Below are 20096 nucleotides of genomic sequence, written 5' to 3' on the forward strand. Positions count from 1 at the left end.
GAAGCATTTATAATAAAATAAGGAAATATTTTTATTTATTAAGATACTAAGGTTTCAACTCCCTCATGGAAAGTCTACCTATGCTGAAATTTTGCGATACTTTTTACGTTCCTTTTGGTCATTAAGCTACTAACACATTAAAGGTTTTATACGGCTGTGTCTTTAAAAACATTTTATTTGAGCGTTCCAGATGAAGCATATCTAGCGTTTCAGACATACCAAACCTTTAAAGTGTAATTTTAATTTGTTCTCAAACGGTAAATATTCATACATTCCGGTAAGTTGATACTTATCTCCATTTAAAGCGATGACCGTTACAAAGAAGACATAAAATACCGTTACAATTATGCATTTTATGAATGCAACCCTTGACTTTCATTTCACAACAAGGTATTGTATATGTTATGAACTTATCAGGTTTAGAGGGACAGGTATCAATAAATGACATATAAGTGAAGTATTTAAACTATGCAAGGTATTGCAATTTTTATACTTTTGTCCAATCGATTATGAATAATATATTGTTAAACAATTTGCGAATTGTTTCTTTTTTGTCAGTCCCCAAGGGTGACTGGGGAATAGAAGTATGGTCACCATTGGTCTTCCTCCGACCGGCAGTAAAACCCTTGCTAAAGTGGGGCGTCCGTTAGGCTGTGCGGGATGTACAAATTTGCAGCCACGTTCGGTCAGAATGGGGACGTTAAATTTGATGCCTCGTGTAAAGAGAGTGCCACGCTCATTGCACGTTAAGAACCCTTGCAACAACTCTTTGAGGGGTCCGTAGGTGACCTGTTGCAAGGCTAAATTTCTGTTCCTTATCAATATACCCTCATTTCCCGTGGCAGTTTAAATTTCTCCGACCTTAATCCCGGACGCCCCTATTACAGAACCTACCTATTGTATTTATTGTTAATTTGTTCTCGTCCTGAATATGCATGAAATATTTGCATTTGGACGTTAAGCAACCAACAATCAATCAATCAATCTTTTTTGTCAAACCATGCTCGACCAAACAAAATAAAGAACTTTCCAAATACAATGCATTTTAAATTTTCACCTTTGAAATATCTGATCTATTTGAGTTGATCCCTGCAACCAACAAACAACGTGCATTAATGTAAAACAAAAATGTGCTCAAATTCGTAGAATTCGTGAAATACTCAATATCTATATAACTAAATGTCCTTTCCGTCATTACCCTCGGTTTCGGATTGTATGCCTTCTACTTCCTTCTTTCTTTTTATGTATTTCCCTTCAGTGTTGGAACACACGGCAAGCTGTGTTTTTAAAACGGTAAGGAATAAATTCTCATGCATAATACTTGAATACAAATCATACTATCAAATTTTTTGACGGGGAAGCATTTGTTCAAGCTTAAGAGGAATTGCAGATAAAAATTTAAACATATTTTATTTGCTCAAATATCCAAAAGGGATGAGACACAAGTTAATCAAACTTAAAAAGTAATCTCCCAATATCTCTGAAAATAATAAGTGACAACGGCCGGACATAGCGATTACTATATAACCCAATTTTGGTAAAGGTGCTATAAAATGAACATGGAGATATTATTTAGATTTAAGGTCGCACTCGAACAGTATTACATTTGTAACAGAAACCAAGCATTAAATGAATGGTACTTCAAACCGATACAAATGGATTTTCCCGTTTTGTTTCACTTCGCATTCTGGTGAATAAACTCTATTTTCAGGCCGTTGTTATACTCCTTGTTAAGAACAAAATCTAAATACAATTTCAACGATGTATTTTGAAGGCTCTGAGGCGTGGAAACTATTTTAATCAAAAAAGACAGTTTAGTTAAAATTTAACAATTAATACATTGTAGGGTAAAGTCTTAATTTAGTATTATCATTAAACCATACTCTCCAGTTGAACTGTCAAGTATAATAAGACAGGTTGGTCACTAGTTGATCTGGAGGTGTTCAATTTGATCAACTTTTTGTGTTCTAGGAATTGTTTCATTGTATTTTTTTGTCCGTGTTTTTTCATCTGTAGTTTATTGCCTCTAATTCGATGTTCTGCTGTCCCTATCGTATCGGTAACGGTTTAATTGTCCGCAACGTATAGCTATCTGTTTCGCCCCATAAGTATCGCCCTTATTGTATCGTTATATTGTTGTTGTTGAAGTCATACACCACAAATTTAACATTTTTAGAAAGACATATTATGGTATATAAACTAACTTTGTACACATAGATGACGACGTATGAAACATGGTGTCGTATTTCGTATATTCAAAATAAATATTGAAACGTTTGTTATACATACGTGTTGGTTCATAATATAACACCAACGTTAACGTGTGGAAAGCTCGTTTGGTATATTGTTACACTTCAATTGTACTCCGGAATCTACCTGATGTATTTTTCACATGTGTAGGATTATACTTCCCTTCGTTTTGAATTTGATTATGCTAAACAATATGTAATGTTAAATTGTTGATATATAATTGTTTTTGCATTCTGGTAAAACAACTATTCGAACCATTAGATTTCTTATAATTATTAGAATGAACGTTTACCCTCTGCATCAGAATATATATGAATTTTATCCTGATATTGCCTTGCGGACTTTTCTTATACATTTGTTTTCGTGTTTGTTTTTGTCATCGTCTTTTTTATCTTTACTTGTAAACCATTTAATACAGGCTATTTTGTACCAGATATCCTTTAAAACGTTCGGCATTCTATTATATCAATATCATCTTTTAATACAACCATAATCATGTTATGTCTTCCATTTTCCAACGCATATGTGCGAGCGACTTCCAGTTCGAACTCTCGAGAAATTGCTCTGTTACAATGAAAATAACTTTTTGACTTTGGCGAAAAGCCTGGTATATATTATCTGATATGAAGGCTTCAACTAGGAAGTCTTTTTCGTCGAAAGATATTTTGTGGCCTAAGCTTTGCAACTTGTTGTATAACTTTAGAGCCCAATCAATGTCAGCATGACTGTATGAAATAAAAGCGTCAAATGTGTAAGCATGTCCGTCTTTATCCTTTCTGTTAAATGATTTGAATTAATGTTGAAATGCATAAAGCAATTTAAATTTTCGGCAAATGCATAAAACAAAAATGATGTCGAATATGCAGATATAATAAACACTATGCAATCAGCTGTGAAACGTTCTTGCACTTGACCTCCACGTTGTGTGTGAACTTGTTCACCTTTTACATAGTTCCATCTTCTTGCAGGCAACTTATCGATAAGAAGTCAATCAAGGACCATTTTGATTCTGTTGCATATTTGTAAAAGTGATCTTTTTCAAAAATGCAGCTAAATAAAGAAAGGTTGTTAACTTTAACCAGTAGAGAAACATTACTTTACCCAGTAGAGAAACATTACTTTAACCAGTAGAGAAACATTTGCAGGTATTTCGGTGTACCACAACGCATTTCAACTCATGTTATTTAATAGCGAACAGGGTAATGTTACTTGACGTGTGTCCTTGAAATCTTCTGATTCTCTTTTCCTTACGAAAGAAATTATATTTTCCATAAACATCGTTTTTTCTTGACTTATTGGTTTATATTTATGACAACTACTTGTGTTGATTGTGCATGTTATGAGAAAAGTATCAGAAACGGTGATTGGTGGTATTTCAAATGATCCAGATCCAATTTGAAAATTATAAGCCATGCGTGTATAGCTTTATAGACTGTATTCTTTGTTTATTTTGTAAGAGTGGAAATCATGATATATGCGATACGACATGGTCCCAGCTACTAGCATGGAGGTTTTTATTGCTCAAGTCAGGATAACTGTACATTGCGTTATCCCAGTATTTTGTTTTGTAACAATTCCTACTATTTGCACTGGATGAATCATATATATATACCCGTTTAGAACTTTGGAATTTTCTAGCTTTTCTCGATTGTTTGACATGTTACAGTTGAGTCGACATGGTAATATTTTTTTTAACACTCAACCTATCACGAGAAAAAAAATCTATATTCTAGACAAAAAAACAAACAATTATTTAATGTTAGAAATGCAACAGACATTTGCGGAAACTGGGTCTATACCTAGGATTACACTTATACTTACGATTACAGTTCACGAAAAACAAGGGGTCCTCTCAAAATTTAAAAAGTAACAAATGTTTTTCCTAGTGAAACCAAATTATTTTTTTTGTTATGTAAATAAATCCTTCTGGCGACAAACCAATGCTGAGTAAATGGTCACAACACTTTTAAATCGCTTATTGGATATGTCACCAAAAAAACCTAATTTACTTTGTATCATTTTTTAATTTCCGATGGCTATTTATTGGCTTTTATTCTATAGAGTGTAATAAGTCTGTTTAATTTTTTAGACTTCCTCTTTATATTCTTGGGTTTTCGAACAATCTGTTGCCTTGTATAAGGTGAAAATACTGGATGTCTGTTCAGATATATTTTGTCGCCCACTAAAAACAGCAGAGAACCATGCGCGTTTCCGGAGACACAAAGTACGTCTCTTTATGTTATAACCAAAATTGTGTATTACCTTATTTTAGTGTAGCAAAATCAGCGAAAATTTCGATCAGACGGTACTTTACAAACGGTGCACTTGAAAATCACGGGAAATGCGATAAGCAAATAACACAATATAATTATTAATCCCGCCGTAGAGCAGTGCTTTTGAAATGTTAATGTCCTTCTTTTTTCATGATTACACTTTTGTATCCGAAACTGCACCCTAACCGACTTAAAAGGTGTGTGATTGTCTTTCACAATTTCTCCTCGTCTGAAATACCTTTCCGACTGTTATCCATTTGAATCAACGGAAAAATTTTGCGGATAAACTTTGTGTGATCGTCATCAGTGCACTCGAAAGTAAAATTTCAAGACAATTATACCGGTCTCAGCTCATGAATTACTGCTCATGCTTCGATCAGACCAGACTCACCCATGCTCAAGGGAGAGAAAGAATTATCGACACCGTGAAAAAACGTCTATACTCAAATGATTCCCAAGATCTCTATAAAAATTACACAAAAACAATTAATTCAGAATTCATAAGTCATTTTACCTGCGTCACTGAAGGTAAAAGCAGGTCTAGTAACCGCTCGGCTCTGTCCGTCCGTCCATCCGTCCGAAAGATCTTGAGTATAAAACTTTTCTCAAAGTTTTCCTGACCTCCATCGAAGGGAATGATTTTATATTTGGTCTGCAGCTAAATAATAATGAGTTGAGGCGAGTTAGCATTTTTTTCATCTGCAGTGCAGTCACTTCCTGTTGCCGAAAGTTTGAAATTTGACAAGCCTCTTTGCACAAGATTAATTTCGTCAAAGGTTTTTGTTTCCTTGTATGGAAGGGAATGATTTGATATTTGGTCTGCAGCTTAATAATTATGAGTTGCAGTGTGTAAGCAATTTTTACATCAGCCATGAAGCCACTTCCTGTATTCCGATAGTTTGAAATTTTACAACAATCATTGTTTAAGGAAAATTTTCGTCAAAAGTGTTCTTGTCTTCAATGAAAGGGAATGGTCATGTATGCTTCAGTATACATCCAACGTCAATCAATTACATGCAGTAACGCAGATCCAGACCTGGTATTGGTCTTGTTAAAGTTGAAAAGAATGATAGTAAATTTCATACTATTAGAGTACACCTATTTTACATTTCTACAGAGTCTGACGAATATTCGACACAAAGATGTTTATTGATAACGGTGTTGTATTTTTTCGTATATTTTTAATTATTTTTATACCAAAAACGTGAACAAATGTGTCTGCCTAATTTTGAAAAAAAATAAAGATAATAAATATATACTAATCGGGAAGTATAATGCCATGAACAATGAATAGTTCTTAAGCACCTAACCTCTGTATCCTCTAATTTTCTTAAAACAAAAAAAGGAAAATGTATGTCTTAGCATAAACATTGAATATTGTCAACATGTTCCTTAGTTAATCGCTTTTCGTTGTCAATATAATGGAATTTGATGCAACTGTCATACAAGTGAGAAGTTTAGCGCTATAAAACCAGGTTCAATCCACCATTTTCTACATAAGAAAATGCCTGTACCAAGTCAGGAATATGACAGTTGTTGTCCATTCGTTTGATGTGTTTGTGCTTTTGATTTTGCCATTTGATTAGGGACTTTCCGTTTTGAATTTTCCTCGGAGTTCAGTATTTTTGTGATTTAACTTTTTCTTTACTCATAGCCAACGACAATACGATTTTTTTATGTCGCATGTAAAATTTATCAAATGATTGTGTCCATTCAATAATAATTAACACATTAACAGCATGTTGAAATTGGATAATACCATGTACAATAATTAATGTGTACACATTACTTCACATAGTTAAAAAAAAACCATTGTGTTCAACTATAGAAAAACATCATAAGAGTAAGAGTAAGACTTCGCTTTGGAACGACGGTTTATATTTGCGCTTTGAGACGACTAAAATTTAAATGCTATCCGAAAGTGTGTTTGTAATCATAATCGTAGGTGTATGACAGTTTTCGCAAATGTATAACAGTAGTATACCGCTGTTCAATAGTCATAAATTGATTAAGCAAAAACAAATCCGGGTTACAAACTAAAACCGAGGGAAACACATCAACTAAAAGAGGAAAACAACGGAATAACAGAAACTCTGAACTGCAACAAAAACAAACGCCAACATTCAAAGAAACGGACCATTTGATAAAAACTGCAATATTCCTAACTTGGTACAGAAAAAATGGTAGGTTGAACCTGGTTTTACGGCTAGCCAAACGTCCCGCTTATATCTCAATGTTAAAAATACCGCTAAAATGACAACACTACGTGACAGGAATACAGTACAAATAACGCAAGAACACTCAGGACAGAGAAATACATAAATAAATAATATGATACATTATAAAATTACATTTATGTGTTATTTTGTCTAATCCGTTTCTGTATATTGTTTAACGGTATGAACTGAAACAAAAATATGGACGTAATCACAAGTACTGTAAATTATCAATATATATATCTATATAAAACAAATTCAAACATAAAAGTTCAAACAAATTCATTAGGATCAAAAACATTATTTGTGTACTAGGTGCTGAACAAGTCAAATTGATGTAATTTTATCTAAAACACAAAAGAAAGATATGTGTTGTGATTACCAATGGGATAATTTTTCAGCAAATATCAAAGGACAATGATCGATGTGAACATACACAGGTCACCGTACGGCCTTCAACAATTGGTAAAATCTACACTTTAGTGCAAGCTATAAAACGTTCAAACAAAATGTGAAGAACTCAAAAGAGAAAACAAGGGGTCTGATATACACTTTTACAATACAAAACAACAATTGCATATTGGTTTCACTGCACAGATTAAGAACAAACTGTAAAAAAAAACATTTCAAAATAGATTGATGCATCGGCTCAATACAAAGCATACGAAAAGACACAAAATACCGATATAAGAGTTTTACAGATACTGAAAGCTAATTTAAAGTAAAATAAATAAAACTTTTCTTAGACTTCAAAAAAACCATTACACCTCCATCGAAATTCGGTGTAAAGACATCATAAGTATCCTGATAAAAGGCTTGATCGTATTTAATTTCAAAGTGTAAGTATCAAACGGGTATAGGACCATAAGTGTTTATAAATAGATAGAAGAGTCCAACATGTTTAGTAAGTAAGAAAATAAATTTCCAACTCCATCACTCAGCAGGAATTGTCTATACTTTTTATGTCCTTTCTGGTCATAAAGCTCCTAACATATTTATTCGGCCACGGCTTTAAAATATATAGGTTGACCTTTCCTGATAAAGGCAAATATAGCGCTTCGAACGTATCAAGCTAAGCAGTGTTATTTTCATATTGTACGAAAACTATTACAGTAAATATTCATACATACCTTTAATCTGACTCTTATCTCTATTTAACGTCAGGACCATAGCAAAGAAGACATAAAATACCATTACAATAATGCATTTTGCGAATCCAAATCCCTGTCTCTCCATTTCAAGGAAGTGAAAATGATATCAACTTATGTGGTTTTTAAATGGACAAGTATCATTAAAGGATATATTGTATAAGCAATGAAGTATTCAAACTACGCAAGTTGTTGGGATCTTTATACTTTTGTTCAATCGATGATGAATAATAGATTGTTTAACAATTTGTGAATTGTTTCTTTTTGTAAAACGATGCTAGACCATACAAATAAAACAACGTTTCAGAAACTGTGTCTATAAACTTAAATTTTTCACTTTCGAGATATCTGAACTCCTTGAGTTGATCCCTGTACCCGAACAAAAGTGTAGTGTAAAACAGGTAAAATGTACTCAAATTCCTTGAATTCGTGAAATACACAATATCTATAATACAACTATCAAACTGTGTGATGAGGACGGATTCGTTCATCCCTTGGGTGAATTGCAGATAATAGGGGACAGCGGCCGGACATAGTGATTACTATGTAAACCAATTTTGCTGGAAAGTACAATAAAATGAACTTGGAGATATTATTTAGTTTGGAAGGTCGCACTCGAACAGTATAGCATTTTTAACAGAAACAAAGCATTAAATGGATATTACTTCAAACCGTTGCAATTGAATTTCTGTTTATGTTTTTTCATCTGTGTTTTATTGTCCCATCCTATCGATATCGATATTCAGTTGTCCCTATCGTATCGATATTGGTGGTTTTATTGTCTGCATCGTATATATAACTGTGTTTGATTGTCCTTTTCGTATCGATATTAGGGTTTTATCGTTCTATTAGTATCACCCTTATAGTATCGATATCTTCGGAATGTTGTTGAAGTCAAACAACACAAAGTTTACTCTTTTAGAAAACATTGTAATGCTATATAAACTTATGTTGTACACAAGAATGACAGCGTATGAAACATTGTCCCGTATTTCGTATGTTTCAAATAAATATCGAAACGTTTGTTATACAGAAGTACTGGTTAATGATCTTACAGGTGTAATACCATCATTGATTTTTCCCTATTAGTTTTTAATAAATATGCACTTTTCAAAAAATTGTGCAGAATTTATCTTTGTTTCAAATTAAGAAATACTTGGCATGAGTAAAGTTTTATCCTGTCCAGTACTATAGACAAAATGTCACATAACATTTCATTGCTCATAAGAAAAAAACATCACTGAAAGTTAACCAATCAAATTTTCACCTCTTTTTTCCTGTGTACAAGCTTTAGTAACCATGTAACCTCAGGTTTCCAAAATATTTTATAGAAACACCAAATTATAAAAAAAATAAATGGTGCTTTGAAACACCCAAGATATATGTTTATGACTCAGAATTGTTTTACTGCAATGAAATGTAGGACTAATTTCCTACAACTGTCAAATTCAAGGGAATATTTTTTTTCCGACTCTTTTATGTATGCAACCGGATGTGACGTACTATGATTTTGTGGTATTAAACGTTAACGTGTAAAAAGAAAGTTTAGTTGATGGTTTCAATTCAGTTTCAGTCTGGGATCTACCTAATATAATTGTGTATGATTATACCTTGATTTGAATTTGATTATGCTTAACAATCTGTAATGTTAAATTGTTCACTTATTATTGATTTTTCATTCTGGTAATAATACTATTCGAATCGTTCGATTTCTTATAGTCCTTAGAATGAACTTTTACCCTCTGCATCATAATATGTATCAATTGTCTCCAGATATTGCCTTGTGTACCCTTCTGATACATTTATTTTCGTGTTTGCTGTTGTCATCGTCTTGTTTGTATTTATTTGTAAACCATTTAATATAGGTTATTTTATACCACATGTCCTTTAAAACTTTCGGCATTCTATTAATACCAATATCATCTTTTAACACAACTATAATCATGTTATGTCTTCCATTTTCCAACGCATATGTACGAGCGACTTCCAGTTCGAACTCGCCCCATGTGCTCTCGAGAAAATGCTCTGTTATAATGAAGATAGCTTTGCGACTTTGACCTAAAGCTTGATATATATTATCTGATATAAAGGCTCCAACCAGGAAGTCTTTTTCGTCAAAGGACATTTTATGGCCTAAGCTTTGCAATTTTTTGTAAAACTTTAGAACCCAGTCAATGTCAGAATGGCTGTATGAAATAAAAGCGTCAAATGTATAAACTTGCCGCTCATATCCTTTTCTGCTGAAAGATTTCAACTTATGTACAATTGCGTAAGAAAATTTTGATTTTCGGCAAATACATACACCTAGAAATACGGTGAATATGCAGTAAGAAACCAACATGTACACAACTACCCTTGAAGTGTTATTGCATTTGACCTTGTTGTTATTATTAAGCTTGAATACCTTTTGCATTGTTCCATCTTCTTGCAGGCATGTCATCGATGTGTATTCAATTAATGACAATTTTGATGATGTTTCACATTTGTAAAAATAATCTTTTCTGATAATGCATCTATATACCGAAATGTTGTTAAGTTTAACAAGAATAGAAACATTTGCAGGTCTTTCCAAGTACCATTTCGACTGATGACGTATGTTTTTCCATAACGAACAGGGTAGTGGTAATTGTTTTTCTTTTAAAAAATCTGATCCTATTATCTTAATGCTCGAAATGGTGCTGTCCGATATCTGCGTGTTTTCTTCACTCGATGCTTTGAAATTACCACAGTTGCTGGCTATTATTGCACATGTTTTAAGGAAACTGATATCAAAATGATTTATGTCTGATTTTAAATCATATACATAATTATGATTGTACAACTTGTTATTTTCAACTTCATATTCATCATATTCATCATGGTGATCGTGAATGACATTACTCACTTGCATTCTTGCTTCAGATTTGCCTGCTAGATTCTCAAACATGCCACAGTTAAGTCGATAAGAAAGAGTTTGTTCAGTTATTTCACCTTGAAGAGAAAGAAATATTTTAGAAACAACTCGTTGATTTGCGATATATAGGGAGACAATTTTAATGTTGTTGACTTTTGATTAGTATCCCTTTAACAATATGCATATGGTACAAGTGAGGTTAATAAAAAGGCATCTACAGAAATACATTTACAAACATGCCCAAGTACCGTGTAGATTGAAGAATCGTATCGTGCTAGCAAACAATACTAGTTTTACTAACATCTTCTGATAGTATGCAATACACGAATATTTTAAATAAAAATGAAATTCAACCAGAGTGGATACATGTACCTTGTGATTGCAAGTATACAAATAAACATATGTTAACTGAATGTATTGACTTTTCCGATATCTGGAGAACAATTTTTAATGTTAATAATATGTATGATTTATTTAATAATATTTTAGTTAAAATAATTGTTTCATTTTTAACAGAAATTGAATTATATGGTGTACATTAGTGTAAAATGATTTAAAAGTTTTATCACTTTCATATGTTGAAACATAATTTGCTTTAAACTGAAGTTATAGTTAATTGAAAGACCTTTTGTATGATTTTTAAAAACTGTCTTTTGTTAAAAAATACTTGAGTTGGCTCTTACTGCGATATGACCTTTTTGTGCTGAGGTGGCGTAAAGAAATCCCGATCAATCAATCTGATATCATTATGATAGATATATTTTTATCCGATATCTTGTTGAACTTTAAAGCTAAATGTGCTAGCATTTAATGTACGTATTTCGGGGAAACTGTTGTATTCTTTAGCATGTTTAAATGACAGCAGTATTAGAAGCATACATTAACTGTTGGTTTCCTTTTGCCAAAGTAGAATCTGTTTACGTCAAAATGTGATATGGTGTCGAAATCAAACATACATTGGTTTATTGTACGAATAACGATCTAGATAATTGTTTTCACAATGTTATTATGCATAATATTTCTTACTATTGACACTAGCGTCTGGAAAGTGGGAGTCATAGTTGCATCCATTTGGCATTTCAAATCCTTCGAACTCTTGTCCATTGTTTGAAATGTCACAGTTTCGTCGACCTGGCAATAATTCTATTATCATTTCACTTTTAACAAAAAAAATATTGTTAAAGAAAACTAGAAAAATACAAGCAACTTAAGACAAATAATCCTTTTAAAATATCGAGATTAGCCATTATACCAGAAAATAAATCTAATACGGATAAACTTGCAAATCAATACTCCATTAGTCATGAAGTGTATCGCGTACTAAACTAGTGACTTCACAATACTTCAGAAAAATGTATTACACGTATTTTAATTCACAAAACTCCCCGTTAAGAATTTAACAGATTTGCGATTTCAAAATGGCATACGATACAGCTGCAAGTAACGTCATCCAATCAGTAACGCTAATTTGAAAGTATTTGCAATGGAAAACTAACATCAGTTTACAATGTCATAAAAGAATAAGCCATAATGGTTCATATTACATATGGTTTAATTTTCTTGTTTCTCATTGGTTTATTTAGTCACGTGTTTCAGTATTTTTGTGATTTTACTTTTTTCCCCAAGAATCAGTTACGCTATTTTGAAAGTATTTGCAACGGAAAAGAAACATTTGTTCACAATGTCATAACAAGGAATAGGTCACAATCTTTTCATTTGTCTTGTGGCTCATTGGTTTATTTGGTCACGTGTTTCCCAGAATATATGTTACAATGTCATAACAAGAAAAAGGTCACAATCGTTTATATATTTTGATGTCGATAATGTTAGACAAAAAAATCTTATCGACAATTTGAAAACATAACAAATTCAAGTGAATTTCTCATGATTAGAAAAAAATAATTTCACTTAATTTAGAATACAGTGTTAGAGACACACGTGTATATCCATTGAATAAAGGGTAAAAACAGAGTATAAATTTCCGTTTCACCGATGAATTAAAATACAAATCAGTAAGTGAAATCCATACCATTGAATAGAATATGATCTCCTTTTAACGTCATGGCCACAACAACATAAAAGACATAAAATACAGTTGCAAATATGCATTTCATCAGAAAAAACCTCTGTGACTCCATTTTTTCAGGGAGAAAAACATATAAGGAAGTTCATTCCGTAACTTATTCGCTTTATTGAATTAGTAGTAACATGTGATAAGAAACTTATCTGAATAAGACATAAGTCTGCAATAATTGATTGTAAGACGATAACAAAATGTATAGGTAAGTTTTACGTGTTGTTAAACAAAAGTAGATAAGACAAATTAATAATTTGAAGACACGAGGATAAAATAAAGGTTTATCATAATAACATAGAGGTATTATCATGCTGAATATTCATACAACATATGTTTCACTTGACATTCAGCATAAATTAATGGATATTATAAATATATATTAGCAAATATACTTGGATGACAACAGACGTTTCATCAAAATTATAGTAAGCGTGGTGATTTAGATTCAATTCATCATAGAAACCAGAATTAAACTTTGGTACGTCAGACGCGAGTTTCGTCTGATTTAGACTTATCAGTAAGGCTCTAATAAAAAAAAGTTAAAGTACCCAAAATCCCGAAAGGTTTGGCCAAATAAATCTTACATAATATTTTCTTGGGGTAGAAAATCCTAAGTGTTTCGGAAAATTCAAAGATTTGTAAACAGCCTATTTCAGTGGTTGTCGTTTGTTGATGTGGTTCTTAAGTGTTTCTCGTTTCTCGTTTCTCGTTTTTTATATAAAGTAGACCGTTGTTTTTCCTGTTTGAATTGTTTTACACTTGTCATTTTTGGGTCCTTTATAGCTTGCTGTTCGGTGTAAGGCAAGGTTCCATGTTGAAGGCCGCTATAATTGTTTACTTTTTACACATTGTGACGTGGACAGAGAGTTGTCTCATTGGCACTCATACCACATCTTCTTATTTCTATGAATTAATTAAATTTAATATAACTGTATACATTATTTTGTTTTTAAAACTCAATCTAATTTATCAATAAATAAAACTTTGGTGACAGCAGAAAAGAAATGATTACAAAAAATACATTCTAACATCTTTCTCGCCCTGAACATGTATGCAAATTTGCCACAGGACGTTAAGCAACAAACAATCAATCTAACATCTTTCGGTCACTTTCATTCGGTAAAGGACTACCTTGCAAGTTAATTCACACTTGCTTCAAAATCAGGTTCGGACCACATTTCTTCTTTCATCTTTGGAAGAAATTTATAACAAACAAAAAGAGCTTCAGTTTTGCAAGAAATTATCCTTGCCATCGTCTATTAGTTGAATTCATTACTATTGTCTAATACATTTCGGGGTCTCGGTGGCCAAGTGGTCTAAGTAGTCAAACTATTGTATTCCTAGCCTGTCAACACTCAGGTTGTGAGTTCAAATACCGCACGTCCGACTCCGATCTTAATTGACTATGGTTGTCACTTTTCCTAACAATGGTAGATGGTTCTCTCCGGGCACTCCGGCTTCCTCCACCAATAAAATCTGTCCGCCACGAAAAAGTACAATAGTGCATAAAGTGGTAATAAACAGCAATCAATCAATCAATCAATCTAAACCATTTCGCATAAACACTTTATCGGGTGTGTACATATGTTAGGTACCTAGTAGTGGTATATATGTTGCAAAAGATTACAGTTCTACTTATATGAATTTTCAGTTTCTTTTTTAAACCCTGGAATATATCATTTGTAACTTCCATGTAAACAAATTGTGAAATACTAGCGGTTCGCTTAGAGGGAAGTCATTTGAAATTCAGTGTGAGTCAATACCCTTGCTTTTAGCCTGCAATCACGGCTGACAATTGGAGGCTGTTGAATATGCGTGGTCTATTTATATATAGTTTGAAACGTCCACAAATGAATGAGAAAAAAAATTATACTGAATTATTCTTGAGAGTTTGTTCAATGTTTTCTATTGGAAGTGTCTCAAATTGAGATTGCATAAGTAGAGCCAGAAAATTAACAAAACTATTCGATGTCCCAAACTCGTCATTTTACAAGATTTAGGTTTTTATCTTTTTTCAAACTCATATTTAATCGGTTATTCATTATGACCAATTATTTATACCGACATAAATAACGACTTTTTAATAAATTGTCTTTAACAGAACAAGATTTATATTAATGAAATATTGTGTGATGGTACTGCAAACGAACTGGTAACGTTATTGTTAGAAGCACATGATTTATACATTCTAAACTGACATGTATAATGGTTAATTTATGAAAATATTGAAATCGTGCATAATTTGATTGGTTTTACATTTGTCATTTTCATTTCAGGGAATTTATAGCTTACTATGTGATATGGGCTTCGCTCATTGTTGAAGGCCATACGGTGACCTATGGTTGTCAACTTCTATGACATTTTGTCTTGAAGAAGTTTCCAATAAGTTTCAATTATTTCAACAAGTTTCTTACGCTTGTTCCCTCAATAACATGAATTATTGAAATATGTTTTATAATCTGAGAAGTTGGAAATTTCGCCTTTAATAAGCATGAAATATTTGCGACTGAACGATAAGGAAGCAAACAATCAATCTATCATATGATATTTTTCAGATAAACTATAGAATTCAATATGCGTTAAGCCTTACAAACCCTTCGTGAGAGGTCTGTATTTTGCAGAGTGAAATTTCTTAATAGTGCGCTTTACTACTAGTAAGCCGAATTGTTAATATTAGTGGATACTTTATTTTCAGGAAGCACGTTTTTGCCTGTGATGTGTTTCCCGATTGGAGTCAAGCGCACCTGCCACGTGCGGGGTTCGACCTCACATCCCCAGTGTTCGACTACTTAGACCACTTTCCTATTTAGAAAAAAAGAATTATTTTAAAATTCTAAAACTCGTTTTGAAATTAACATTTTACAAATTAGGAGTTTAGTAAACGATATTGAAGGCACCAGTATGTTTCAATATCTACTTGTATCCTTTCTAGGTGTAGAATACTATTTCAATCTGTTGTTTCCTAAAGAAGAGACTGATTTCCTTAAGATTTTTCTCTTCTTAAGTAAAAAACAAAAAACTGTGAAATATTTATTTCATAATAAAATCGAGTATATAGTCTATGCATTGTTATAAGACGTTGAAAAAAGAAAAGTATTCGTCAATGTTACTAATACAAACGACAAGTAAATAAAACAAACAATCAGTTAACCCTTTTTCTACTGATTTTTATAGTTTGTTCTTATGTTGTACTGTTACACCATTGTTCCAGGTTAGGGGGAAGGTTGGGCGCCCGCTAACATGTCTAACCCCGCCACATTCTGTATGTACCTGTCCCAAGTCAGGAGCCTGTAATTCAGTGGTTGTCGCTTGTTGCTGTGTTACATATTTGTTTTTCGTTCATTATTTTGTACATAAATCAAGCAGTTTGTTTTTTTCTCGTTTGAATTGTTTTACATTTGTCATTTCGGGGCCTTTTATAGCTGACTATGCGGTATAGGCTTTGCTCATTGTCGAAGGCCGTACGGTTACCAGTAGTTGTTAATTTATGTGTCATTTGGTCTCTTGTGGAGAGTTGTTTCATTGGCAATCATACCACATCTTCTTTTTATTAGACATAGAGAAGTCTACAAATGAAGTCTCAGTCGTTGATAGCTTCAAAATTTTATGTTGAGCAATTGAAAAGATCTCCTGACATGGGAAAGCTCGGAGATTAGATAAAAGGAACATATTCCTGCAAATGTATTTCCAAACAAAATGAGAATTTTGTTTCTCAAATTTCCTGTTGGTTACTGCATTGTGCATTTTTTTTAATTGTATGTTTAGTTGTTCAATATAAAAATAAGAAGATGTAGTATGATTGCCAATGAGACAACTATCCACCATAGTACAAATAAAATAGATGTAAGCAGTTATAGGCAACCATACGGCCTGGAACAATGAACAAACCATACTGTATAGTCGGCTATAAAAGGCCCCGACATGAAAAATATGAAACAATTCAATTGAGAAAACTAACGGCCTAATTTATAACAAAACAATTTACGAAAAACAAATATGACAGACATGAACCAACGACAACCACTGAACTACAGGCTCCTGACTTGGGACAGGCACATACAGAATGTGGCGGGGTTAAACATGGTTGTGAGCGATCAACCCTTCCCCTAACCTGAGACAGTGGTCTCGAAATACAAAGGGGACATTTGTGTGCACATAAAACTGAAAAACTCCACAACAATTATGTCGGTACCATATCATGATATATTAACTATGTGTTCGTTAATAATTGCTCTTTGTCTTTTTTTTTTTTTTTGTATATCTGCTTTTTTGGATGAGTGGATATGAGTGGCAGATATGGTTTGTTGTACTGTGGTATTTTTTGGGATTTTTTTTTTTTATTCCTGGTATATCATTATTATGTTTTATTTCATATCGCTTAAGAATTAGCTTCTTTTATTGGATAACAAGGGGCCACATGACATTCTTTATTATTTAGTAAAAAATTCCATCGGTCTTTAACAGAAAAAAAAACGGACCAGAAAACCGGTCGTCAACGGACTTTTACATGTTAATGGCCAGTGGGGCATGGTTTCGCTGTTTAGAGTGATGTCCCTTTTATAAAACGCAATCGCGATTCAGACGTTTGGAACATGGCTGAACTGGAAGGCACGTCTGCTACCGACAACTCAAATGATCGTTTTGCCGTACTTTCCGATGCTGATAGAGACAACCTACTCAGCAACAAGAATTATAAAAAAAGAAAACTTTATTTTGTATTCATATACTGAAAAATTGCACTTAAATGAATGACAGTGACTTATAGTTATCACTATGACTGGTCTCCACTCTTTCCTATAGAAATCGTACAATAACTCGAATTTGCTCTGAACAATTTGAATTTATGAGAATTTTTAAAAACATGGTTCCTCAATGAAATAAACATAATAGTTATTGAAGAACTGGTCATCATCGTGATACATGGACTGCCCGTAGGACAGTGGTATTGACTGCGACAAAGATAATGACCTCGCATACGGCTTTGTCATTATCGCTGTCTTAGTCAATACAACTATCCTGTGGGCAGTCCATATATCACGATAATGACCAGTTCTTCAATAACTATTATATAAATACATTCTAAATAATGTTCACCGAATGAATTTTATACCTACCTCAGTAGTTCCGCCATTAGTTATTATAACTTCGTTTATATTTTCTCTATTCACCAATGCTGCTTGATGTGTGGAAGTTAGTGACCAATAACCAACAACTGAAATTTATGCAATAATGGACTCGTTGTATAACTACAACTCATTGCTATTATTTGGAGATAAATAAGTTGAATTCATTTGTAACCAACTTTTGTTTTGCTTGATTCAATTTAAAATGAAAAATGCAAAGTTTTCATAAAAATAAATGGTATGTGTACGATGATCGGACAAGTGTGCTATCAAGAGATCGCCGATTATTTAGATAGCTTCTTTTGCATGAATTATTACATTTTTGTATTATAACTTCACAAGACTAAAACTGTACATAAAAAGTAGTTTTGATGTGGAACTTTCAAACAAGTGTAATATTTGAGAAACCATAATTTTACAGTACTTCATTTGTACTTCAAATTTGAAGAATAAATGGTATACCTTCAATGTGTAGAACTATGACGGTAAATATAAAGTACTACTTTGGTACTATAGTATAATAGAAAATTGGACTGAAAGTGCAATTTTTTTAAAAGCACAAAATTGAAACGATTAAAATAGTGTTGTACCTACTACACATTTAAAGTATACAAATGTTCCCTACAACCTGAAGTAAAAACCTAGTACTGTGGAATTTTGGAACTCAAATAGTACACACAGAGTACTATAGTTTTATGTACTTTTTTCAGTACCTCAAAATCATAGTACTAAAATAGTGCATATGATAAAGTAGCAGTGTAGTTCTGAGCGGAACGCTCTACTTGATTTAAGGATGTTGGCTCCTCTTATTTTGGACTTTTTGTAAGTTAATCTGAATCCTCTGGTTTAACCGATGGAGTGAAATTAAAAAATTTGCTCGCTAACCCCTACTTTTCTTTTCATAATTGAATTACAATGTACATATAAATGTACTTTAAAAAGCTATATTTAAAAATCTTACAAATTCGTCAATATTTAGTTTTTATAGACAAAAAAGTTCTAATGTTAAATGTATGAAAATTCTACAGAGAATTATTTCCTGCCAACTTTTCAATGGCTGATATCACAAAAACAAGGACACGGACCTAACATTTTTATGCTTTTTTAGTTCCGTTATTCATGTACTATCAATTCATAACAGTCTTTTTAAAATCTTTTATTTTGAAACAGTGTAGCGAACATCCTTAAGTTATATTCATATTCGGTATAATTTGTGTTTGTTTACATTTTCTTTTAAATTTAAATGTTATTTTAATTTGTTTTTATTTGCTTTGAATAAATAAAATGACGAACAAATGGTATATTTACCTGCAAGTTGTCACGTTTGAAATGTACATTCTTATTAGTTTTACTGATTAACTGATTACATTACAATTTTAATCATATGAAATTAAAATATTTTGAAATGTCAGTAAATATTTATGTCTTAAAATAAATAATTGTTTGAGAGGTGTACAAATATCTCAACACAATGCATCTGTCAGAAATAAAACATGTATATTTGTTATATTAAATTCTTGAATAACCCGAATATCCTGTCAAGAGGGTGTGGAAGGGGGTTTACAGAATAGAGAATAATGGGCGAAAAAAAAAAAGAATAGAGAAAAATGGACCAAAAAAATAAAGAATAGAGAATAATGAGGTGCTAAAATATAAAGAATAGAAAATAATGGGGTGCTAAAATATAAAGAAATTCAATAGGGAAAAATGGCCTAAAAATTAAAGAAAACAGAAATGAAGGGACCCAATCCATACCATCTGTCAACACCACTCATCTATGTATCAGTGCAGTTTTAAAATCATTTTAACTGGTATACTTTTATATTTTTATATTCGTACTCAAAGCACGCTTTTGAAATTGTGACTACGAAGAACATTGCCTAGAGAGAAAAATACAAGGTATATACTTGTAAACAGTGTCATGGAATGGCAACGAATTGATGAAAGATGTAATTGAATGATAAGTGTTTAATGCCACTTTCAGCACTATTGGCTATTTCGTGGCGGTCAATTTTTATTGGTGGAGAAAGCCGGAGAGAACTACCGACTTTCGGCAGGAAAACTGACAATCCTTGTCAATTAAGATTGGAGTCGAGCTCACATACCACGTGCGGGG

This window comes from Mytilus californianus, unplaced genomic scaffold (assembly GCF_021869535.1).
Source record: "Mytilus californianus isolate M0D057914Y unplaced genomic scaffold, xbMytCali1.0.p SCAF_12, whole genome shotgun sequence".
Classification (NCBI taxonomy): Eukaryota; Metazoa; Mollusca; class Bivalvia; order Mytilida; family Mytilidae; genus Mytilus; species Mytilus californianus.